We start from the raw sequence: 10,779 nt of genomic DNA on the forward strand, positions 1-10,779 counted from the left end.
TATACATTGTGACCGAAAAGTTTTCGGAAATTCTCATTTAAAATTCGCGCGCTGTATATTTTTCGATATTTTAAGTTTATGTAGTTTGGCAGCACTGTCATTAATTACTATGCCAAAAATGAGCGCGATCTGTCAGACAGTTCGTTTACGGCAGCTGTTGAAACCAGTTCACCTCAGTAGTGCCTTGCGAAAAAAACAATGGAAAAAAATATTGATCAAAGAGTTTGCATCAAATTTTGTGTTTCGAACGAATTTTCGTGTGCAGAATCGTTGCGAATGCTACAAAAGGCTTATGGGGAATCAGTTTTATCGAAAACTCAAGTTTATGAGTGGTACAAAGCCTTTCAGGACTGTCGTACGACCGTCGAAGACATGCCGCGTTCTGGACGACCTTCGACCTCTACCACCGACGAAAACATTGAAAAGGCAAAGGAAATCGTGTTCAAAAATCCTCATGTGAGTGTTAGAGAGATAGCACGAGAGCTAGGCATCGGTCGTGAGATGGCTCGTTTGATTTTGGTGGACAATTTGTGTATGCGACGTGTCAACGCTCGGCTTTTTCCGATTCACCTCAATTTGTTCCAAAAACACCATCGTGGACAGGTCTCGTTAGACATGCTTGATCGTGCCAATTCCGATCCAACTTTCATGGAACGCATCATAACGGGTGACGAGACATGGGTCTACGAGTACGACATGCAAACAAGCCAACAATCATCGGAATGGAGAGGAAAAGACGAGCCGAAACCGAAAAAACCACGCCAAAGTCGCTCGAAAATCAAGGCAATGCTGATTGTTTTCTTCGATATTCGTGGTGTGGTGCATCATGAATTCGTCCCTGAAGGACAAACAGTCAATAAAGCCTATTATTTGACTGTTTTAAGACGTTTGCGTGAAAATATCCGCCGTAAACGGCCTCAATTGTGGAAGGATAATTCATGGATTTTTCATGACGATAATGCTCCCTCGCACCGAGCCAACATTATCAACGATTTTAAGGCCAAACATTCAATAAATACCATCGAACAGCCCCCGTATTCACCTGATCTTGCACCGTGTGACTTTTTCCTGTTTCCCAAACTCAAATTACCACTCAGAGGAACGCGTTTTGAATCCATAGAAGACGTAAACCAGAATTCGCAGAGGGAACTCAAAGCCATACCGGAAAGCGCCTATAAAAAATGTTTTGATGATTGGAAGAAACGTTGGCATTTGTGTATCGCTTCTAATGGAGCATATTTTGAAGGAGATAAAATAAATATTGATGAAGATTAAGAATTTTGCGTTTTATTTAAAATTTCCGGAAACTTTTCGGTCACAATGTATATTTAAGCCATAAAGAAAAATTGTGTACGGATTTAGAGGAAGGTGATTGTAAATGAAGTTAGAACTAGGTTAAATGGATGATTTAAGAGTAAACTTTATGTAGGCGGTTACTGTAAGCACGATTATACAAGGGGATTTCAGTGAAGGAGTGGGCTATGTCGTCCAAATAGAGGGCTAGGAACTGAGGAGGCATGTGCCTCATAGAGAGTAGCAGATCAGTGTGCAGTATGTTGTGTGAAGTATCGACGAGCTAAAGACAACAGAAAGTTATACAACCGCTCGATATTGGCAGTAGTATAGACAAAAGATATGGGTTAGTGTTACCCATCAGATTTGCGACTGTGGTTTATATAGTTGGGAAATATTTTCTTTTCAAATACGCGAAGACATTCCATTTGAGCAGAAGAAATACCAGACCATATGGGAAAGGAATAAGTAAAAAGGGGACGAATCAGTTACTTATAGAACAGAAGCTTGCACATTAAGTTGATTGTGACGCCGTAGGGCGGTAATACATTAGATTTCTTTGTATTTTGTCGAATGTGTTAGTACAAATAATATCTTAAAACTGTTCTATTTAAAAATATATTCGAAAAAAAGTAAAAAGGAAAATTATTAAAAATTTTTAACAACATTCTTAGTTTGTACCTCGAAGTTAATGACAAGTACATGAACTGCCCTAGAGACTAGTTGGAGATTTCTGGAGATGTCTGCTAATAGATTGCGTAATGTAGTTTAGTCCAACGCAAAAAAGAGTTTTTCTAATTTTAATATGCTTGCCCTAAAAAAACGTAAGTTTGAATGTCCGTCCTTAGTAAAAGCCCTCAGTTTCAATGTTGGCAATTATGTATGCCGTTGTTACTCTTTTGAAGTATACTCGTACAAGTACAAAATAAGTGTCTCATACATTTATTTTTTCCAATAAATATAAATTTTATGTGCTTTTCTTAATTTATTAATAAACGATTCATCTCTTGTTGTAACGACACACATTCGTCATTTGTTGTGCTGAGGTAATACTCAGTCGTGGTCCAGGTTGTTGTTATAAATTTCTTTATTGACTACTTCGAGATTTAAAGAGAAAGCCAAGGCTAGATAAAAAAATTCTAGCCTATTATGTTATAATATAAGTGGATACAAAAGGCTGTAGCCTATGGCGTCAAAATGCCGGCGACGTTTGAATTTTTATGGGAGCCTAGCAAATCCGTAGGAGCATAACGAGTTCGGTTCGCTGGCGCTAAGCAATTTTTCATATATATTCGGCGTCTATTTTTTGCACGTTCACAAATTGATGCATTTCTTCCTTAAATTCGTGCATTGAACTGCGAATTAGCGCCCCCTAGTATTAACGTTTTCTTAAAGTTTGTCTAGTCTTCTACTGGCTATGCGTGTAGATGTCGATGTAACATTTAAAAACTTGTTGCCTTGATTTATCAATGAAAGATGCGTAAAATATTTATTATCTACAAATATAAAAATATTGTATGCATACTTATTTATATTATTTATAAATTTATTTAAATTTAATTTATTTAAGAGAGTAATCTGTACCAAATCGTTACACGACACTATAAAGAAATTCACATTCAATTCTATTTTTTCAAAAATTATTTATTCAAAGTATCAAATACAGTAATCTGATCTTAATCAGCAATCAAATAAAATACATGGGAAAAAAGAACACAATGAAAACACTATTTTCCTATAAACTACTGTTTCATTTATCGTAAATTTAAAATTCACTAAACTTGCACACTGAAGCTTTCATTTTATTTATCTGACATATAAATGTCAAATTTTCTACTATAAAAAAAAAATTACTTTGAAATTATCTTAACATGAAAATTTAAAATTGTATATAACATATTAAAAAAATTCGGTTTCGCATTTTTCAAAATTCCTTTCGGTTTTCTATTTTTCGTTATTCAAAATTTTTAACTCTCTTGGTTTGAAAAATGTTTCCTAGAAAAGTAATATCTTATATCTGAATAAAGACAAAAATGATTGATTTTTCGTTCTTTCCATTTATAGAATATAAATCAACTTCCTCATTCTAAACAGGCGGAATTGTACCCACATAGAAGACAAACAGAATACTATAAGCAACTTAATCCACCCAGCACTCATCAAAGTAAAATGCCTGAGCATTCGTTTGATATGTTAAATTCAAGGACTATAATTCAAACACTCCCCATAAACCCAGATCGCATTGTACCCGCATCTAATTATCAAACGGAAATAGTCAGAAATAATTACTTTGGTTAGATCTGCTTTATGTTATGGGTAATAATTATTGCATATAGTATATTGATAAATTTCATTTACTGAATTCATCTGATGCATTTATGTTATATAGACGAGTAATCCTGAAGGGCATTTAGACACCACCAGAGATGCTCATAAATATAACTTTTTAATGCATGATTGGAACTATCCAAGTCGACAGTGTGAATTGTTCCAAAATTCAAAGAGCATTCTTCGATTTTGAAATATGTTAATTTATTGGTTAACTTTCGTGCTGATATCAAATCCATCCAGAATTGTGTTTCGATTTCGGTGATATGCTCATATGTCAAGTTGTGATGAGAGGTAAAACAGAAACGTCACTATTAGAGAGATGCTCTCATTAAAGTTAGTTTCATTTTAGTTACGGAAGAAGTTCTTGAAAATATTTCAAAGATAAAAGTGACACAACCGGCTTTACAACAAAGTCTAGTAAAATCATAATAAAATATAAATTAAAGTCGTCTGGCTATGTCATAATTTTTACTGAGTATTATAAACAATTTTATGACACTAATCAACATATCTTTACTCGAGTGTAACTCACTTCTTCAATAAATAAAACGAAACGAAACATAGGTAGGTTTTTAAATCGTTTCAATGGAGAATCTAAGTTTAACTTTTCGTCTCTTTTGACTATACTATGTTATAGGTATGGTGATTTTTTATGATTGATTGGAGATATCATTGAGGACTATTCATACTCAATTTTGGGGACGTGGACGAATCTCTTTGATAGTATGATTAGTTTTTGGAAAGAGTTGAGAAAAAAGAACAAAGAACAGATTAAATGGAGGAAACACAGAAATTTAGAAAAATTAAATGGAAATATGTTAATTTAAATTTGAATGGTAAAATAAATGTGAACTAAAATTTATGATGTGAATAAAAATAAATTTATCTTTGATTTCCGAAAAAAAATTTTATATTATTATTAATATATGTTATTCTTTATTAATTTCAAGAATGAAATAACTTTTAATTAAGATTTTGGTGACATCTATTACTTATTGATCTGTAGGTCTACGTATACGAACTCAACAATAATGCAACCATAACTTATATATTCAAGGCTCTCATATAAATTTTAATGTACAAGTTTTGATAGATAAAGCGAAATTAATACTGAAGCATATACTAAAACCTCAGTTTCTAAGAGCTCAGTTTCAGTTTGTAAGACTTTTATATACTAAGATGAATTACTCCGCGAATAAGGGTTTTGAAATATTGAAGAACCGCTGGAATGATTGTTTTATTTTTGAAATAGTATATTTTGATGAATAAAATTGAATTTTGTAAAAAAGATACTTGAGCTTTAAAATAAATTAAAATGATTCAGTTTTTTTTACTACTATTTTTTGATTCATTGAAAATTATGTGAGGGAGAATTTAAACCCACAATTTAATATTTACGTTTGGTGACAGTAAATGCAAATACTTTGCGTATTTTTATTCCCTTAAAAAGGTCTAGATATAGTTCACTAAAACTGCTTTAGCATCACAAAATCAAATAATTTGTTTTAGTTCTGTGATGTGTATTTTTAATATGAACAATTTTTCGGTTCACAACAGTTGATACATTGCCCAACCCCGCCCTAAGAAACCTTAAGTTCACCTCGGGACGCACAGGAAGATATGCTGATCTACGGTCCGTCATCAGTTAGAAGATAAATAAATGATAATGATTATAGTATAGTTAAAGTTTAGTGTGGGGCAGGGATAAGCCTTCTGCCACAAAAGAGTAAAAGTGCGTAACAGCACTAACTCAAATCACAACAACAACAACAAAATTTGAAGAAACCAAATTGATATAAATATTAAAGTAAGATCTATTCCAAAGGTAACAACTTGCAGAAAAGAATCATATTTCTAAACATTTATACACATAAAAGATTTATCTTATGTCTAGAAAGGATGTAGGCATATTTATTCGAAAAATAAACAAAAGAAGGTTCACGATAATCGATAAGACTTGGTGAGCCAACATAAACCCAGTAAAGTAAACTTTCAACGCGAGAATGCAAGCCTACATAATGCAAATATCGTTAGAAATTATTCAGAAAAACTGGCAGATTCAGTTTCATCCACTGTATTTGTAGGATTTATTCCACCAGATTACCACTTGTTTATATCGGCAAGCATTAAAATAAACGAGAAACGCAATACTAATTTTGAAATAATCGGAAAATAGGAATTGATATGGATTGGATGAAGAATATTTTCAGCTCAAAATTTCGGCTTATTTTATCCGAAGCGTGGAAAAAGTTTTTTTGGATAAAACTTTTACTATGAATTCTTCTCTTAAACCGAAAAAAAGAATATTATATTATGAGAAATATTTTATACAATGCAAATAATAAAAAATTTGACAACTTATGATTTGATTTGTATTGTAATGGAAGACAAATAACTCCACTTGATTATTTTTGGGAAGGGTTTCAATTGCTATCATATTACAGAAAGAACATGGCAAATTTAAATAGCCAGTCTGTACAAAATGGCAAGCTATATTTTTGGACAATTTTAATTCTTTTTGATATTTTGCAGTTGAAGGATGAAAAAATTTCTTATAACAATATATTAAAGTTTTTGGGTTCGATGAAATCATTAAAATACTAGTTTTTTCGCATTAATTGCATTCCTAGAGTTTGTTGTCGTCCTGGTTCGTACTTATTCTAAACAATATATTATTCATTCTGAAACAACAATTGTATATACACAAGTGATACTTCTTCAAAATCCGGCTCTGACTTTTATCTAATAAGCACATAATGAACCCACAAGTAAGCTTGAGGGATTTGGATGTTTGTTCAGAACTTCATAGATTATGATCTAAAGCGCATTTAGGTGAGGCTTTTTGAAATTGAAATATAATTTATTATCATGTTGAGGCTAGTTGAGTTAGTGCACTGGAACACTTTTACTCTCTATTAGCTGCGAGGTTTCTTCATGACTCCACTTTTCACCTTGACTGGATTATTGTGTGTCACTTCATCAGACTTAGTAAAAACTGAGCTCAGATCTACATACCTTCCCGAACAGCCTATAACTATTCTGAGATTCATTAACGCGGTGTTGATACGCTTCTCAGTTTTCGTAAATATTTTCAGGGCTCTGTCCTTTATTTATTCATTCGTCCTAAGGTACCATGGTACCTTGAACACTCTTCTCAGAGCCTGACTTTGTGCAATTTCTAGCTGGTGAATAGTAGTGTTTGAGGTCTTACTGATCGCTACATATCCATATAGAAGTGACGATCGAATTATTTGATTATATATCAGCTTCATTTTTGAATTCCGGTTAGAGGTGATGAAAAATTTTGGCACAGCTAATTCTTTTCAGTTGAACATGTTTAAGTCATGTTGATTCAACGTGTAAATTTCATGATATCTTAGGCCACAAATTCCAACTGCATGTAGAAATCTTATAAGAGCCGTCGTTTATTTTTAGTTATATGATTAGATTAAGTTAGAGACGTTAAAGTTTTTATAATAAATGCTTTTGGTTATTTTGTTGACATCTTATCTTTGCCATAAATATTATATTGATTTTCTTCTTTTTCTTTCACCCAAGTTCTTAACTTAGTCAATATAACTCCTTAAACTTATATCGTCATGGTAATGGATACCACGTTTTTATGCATATATAAAATCAATATATTGTATTATAACAAAAGGAAGATACTGATTATAATTGTTTAGATTGTCTTATATAGTTGCCATTATTATTAGATGGACATAGTTTGCCATAAAATAGAAAGAAATTTTAAATTGAATGTAATATATATTATTTGTCATTTAATACATATTTTATAAAAATTTTAGTGCTCAATGATTTAAATTTAAATGTATTCTTTCAAAACTATTGCAATAATTTCCTTAATTAGCTTAATCAATTGTGTGGGTGTGACATTTACTTATCCAATTGGTCAAATTTGTAATATATTAACAACAACTAAACTGAAATTTCTTTGCAAGTCAAAATATCCCAAGGATCTGATAATAATTTATAATGATCGCTTAGCTCGCGTTAATGATCAATATAGCGTATTTAGTTTCGAGAATGAACCGAATCGCTACTTTATTTCTATTAGAGAGAGTCAAATACACGAATGTTCTGTTTTAACTGTGATAAACAGCGATAGTTACAAATGCGTTGGCACTGGAGGCGGCACCGAAAAAACCATAAATATCGAACCAGGTGGAATAAGATGTATTGGAGTGAGCTTTCGATTGGCAGACGAATTGCTAAAATATTGCTACCGAAAAAATAATAAAATACAAGCACTAATTCCAAATGCTTTTATAGCTTTTCATTATGCCAATACAAATATGTATTCCATACAGCGAGGCTAACAAAACAAAACATAGATTAATTGTACTATAATAGTTGGAAATATGACAGAAATTTCAATTTATTATTAAAGTTTTCAAAACATACTTAAATTTTTTTTAAAAAGGAAATATAACATCGATGCTACAATTGCAGCGTCGGAGTCCATGGAGAGGACTTTTAAATAAACTCCTCATACTCAATGTATGAAATATCTTTAAACATTAAAATTTACACAAATAAATTTTCCACTTCAACAATATTTAAAATATACGTAAATTAAGCATTTTATATTATTTTCGAATTTTATTTTACTACTAGTTTGTAATAGCAATGTTAAAAAACAAATGTTTTCCATATTTCTTAAAATATTTTATATTTCATTACATTACATAAAGAATAGAGCCCTAAAACTTTTTATGAAAACTGACAGGCTTACCAACACCGCGATATCGAATCTCAGAAGAGTTAGTCTCCTCGGGGAGGTATGCAGATCTAAGGTTATTACTTAGTCTGATGAAGTAGTAAACAATAATCCAGTCAAAGCTTAAAGAGAAGTAACGAAAAATCTTGCAATTTATAAAGAGTAAAAGTGCTCAAGTGCACTGACTCAAGTAGCCTCAACATTATAATTAGAACAATAAGGAAAATATCAATAATCAACTAACTATCAAGAAACTATAAAATCAATAACTTAATTTTTATATATCATGCGCTGTTAAGTTTAAACAAATTTTAGGTTTAAAGAATAACAATAAAAATTTAAAAGAAAGCCAGACTTCAAAATATTGATAGCTTTACTTTATTGCCGTTTGAAATCTTATTATATACCGTTACAGCACTTAATCGGGAAATATATGTTACTACTGGATCATTTCAAATATTCAGAATAATGATTGAATTTCAACCACGAACCAAATATTATTGTCTCATTTTCGTTTGACAATCGGGGCAGTCAGTTAAAATTTTGTATATGTTAACGTTTGGTTCAATTTTCAGTCTTTGCAGTGATATTTCTCAATGGTAATTTTTATTATATTTTTTTGTTGGTTGAAAATATACATTTAAATTATTTTTAAAAAACCATATCTAGCAAAACTGTTTGCAAGTATTTCACACCTAATGAAAAGGTCCAAATACTCGTACAACATTTAAGTTGCTATAGAATTTGATCGAAGTCATCAAATATCACGAAATTGGGACATGGATAATCATAGCCACATACATATAAAATAAGTGAACTGTAAGAAAGGTTCTATATTGTTTATGTGCTTCTCTGTACGACATAGTTGGCTATGAAAATATTTAAATTAAATTTGATTTTAAATTGTTGAATATTTTTATATTTCACTCAAAAGATTTGCTGCTTTGTCTCTAACTGATTTGGAAAGCTTGGTAGAATTTTCTGTTAATAATTAATTTGTTTGATAACTAAACTCTTGACTAAAATGTATATAGTCAAAATTATTTTAATTCTTTTGACAAGTGGCTTAATGCAGCAATCATCTGAATTTCGGTTGGAAGGCACTTGCGTTATTTTATTATCGACAAAACTCAAACATCTTTGCCAGGCTCAATATCCACAACATCTCATAGCAATTTATTATGATCAGCTCGTTCGGAATACTGACAACTACACCGTGTTCCGTTTTGAGCATGAACCTAACCGTTACTTTATATCTGTTATTTCGAGTCCAATCAATCAGTGTGAAACACTTACCGTTATCAATAGCGATTATTACAAATGTATTCGTTTCGGAGATAATACTGAGGTTGGAGTAAAAACTCTTCCTGGAGGAATAAGATGTATTGGTGTCAATTTCCGACTGGCGGATGAATTACTGAAATACTGCTATACAATAAATGAAATATCTTCGGTTATTATCCCAAACGCTTTTGTCGCCTTCCACTACCCCAATACAAATATGTATTCCCCTCGCGATGACTAACGCAAATTCATTCATATTTACTCTTTGATATATGAGATATATTGCAATGGCTTATAAACATTTACACAAACATGTTAGAGATATAGCTGCAGATGAAAATACCGGAATTCCGGCATTCATAAATATATTTTATAGAAGAATATAAGAATATTTTTAAAATACAAAAAAATTCAATCAAATACAAACTCTATTTTTTTTAATTAATAGTCGAAATCGTTATAGAAAGCATTTTAATTCTGTCGAGTATTGCTCAAATGTATTGTGATAGTACAGCATTTCTTAATTTCACTTTTTATTTGCATAAAAATGTTTATAATACATATATAAATATAAGATATACCAGATATAAAATATACATCTCCACTCTAAACATTTTGCCTGATGACCTCATTCAAACCTTGCGCTTCAAACCCCTCCACTACGTATCCCATTACTTTAATGAGTGGGACCGTAATTCGCACGTCATTCCCCTGTATAACAGCGGTTTGCTTGATCCTAGTCCGAGAGTTTACCGCTACTCTTACTTTTCGCTCGCACTATAACCCCAACCCTATCTCCCAATTTATATCCATGCTCTCTGGCTTAGATAAACATAACCCTAAGCCAGAGCGGCAAAAGTGTATGCTCCAATGGAGGAGTGATGCGCATATAAAGCTCAGCCTTCTCAACTATCAACCTAACCTACCCGTGGCGCATCTTGTTTTTCGAGTACGAGGCTCTGGCGACCGAGTACAGGCAGTATAACCTGAAAACATATAGTTGAGCGGAAATTCTTTAACTACTAAAAACCAATCCTATCTCCAGCTTATCAAATCTGGCTGTCCAGGTTGGAGTTTGATCGCAAGTCCAACAACCTTGCATCGAAAAATTTTTACCGTTTCGCAGCCTT

At 32.0% G+C, this 10,779-nt stretch overlaps 1 long non-coding RNA gene across 1 annotated transcript; it reads left to right on the forward strand.

The window, feature by feature from the left end:
* The first annotated feature begins 3,195 nt into the window (after positions 1-3,195).
* Positions 3,196-4,460, forward strand: LOC119668643. The gene is made up of 5 exons (XR_005251521.1): positions 3,196-3,296; positions 3,358-3,609; positions 3,683-3,915; positions 3,974-4,188; positions 4,262-4,460. It is a non-coding gene; the product is annotated as an uncharacterized LOC119668643 (long non-coding RNA).
* The last annotated feature ends 6,319 nt before the right edge of the window (positions 4,461-10,779 follow it).

Source organism: Teleopsis dalmanni, chromosome 1 (genome assembly GCF_002237135.1).
Source record: "Teleopsis dalmanni isolate 2A chromosome 1, ASM223713v2, whole genome shotgun sequence".
Lineage (NCBI taxonomy): Eukaryota > Metazoa > Arthropoda > Insecta > Diptera > Diopsidae > Teleopsis > Teleopsis dalmanni.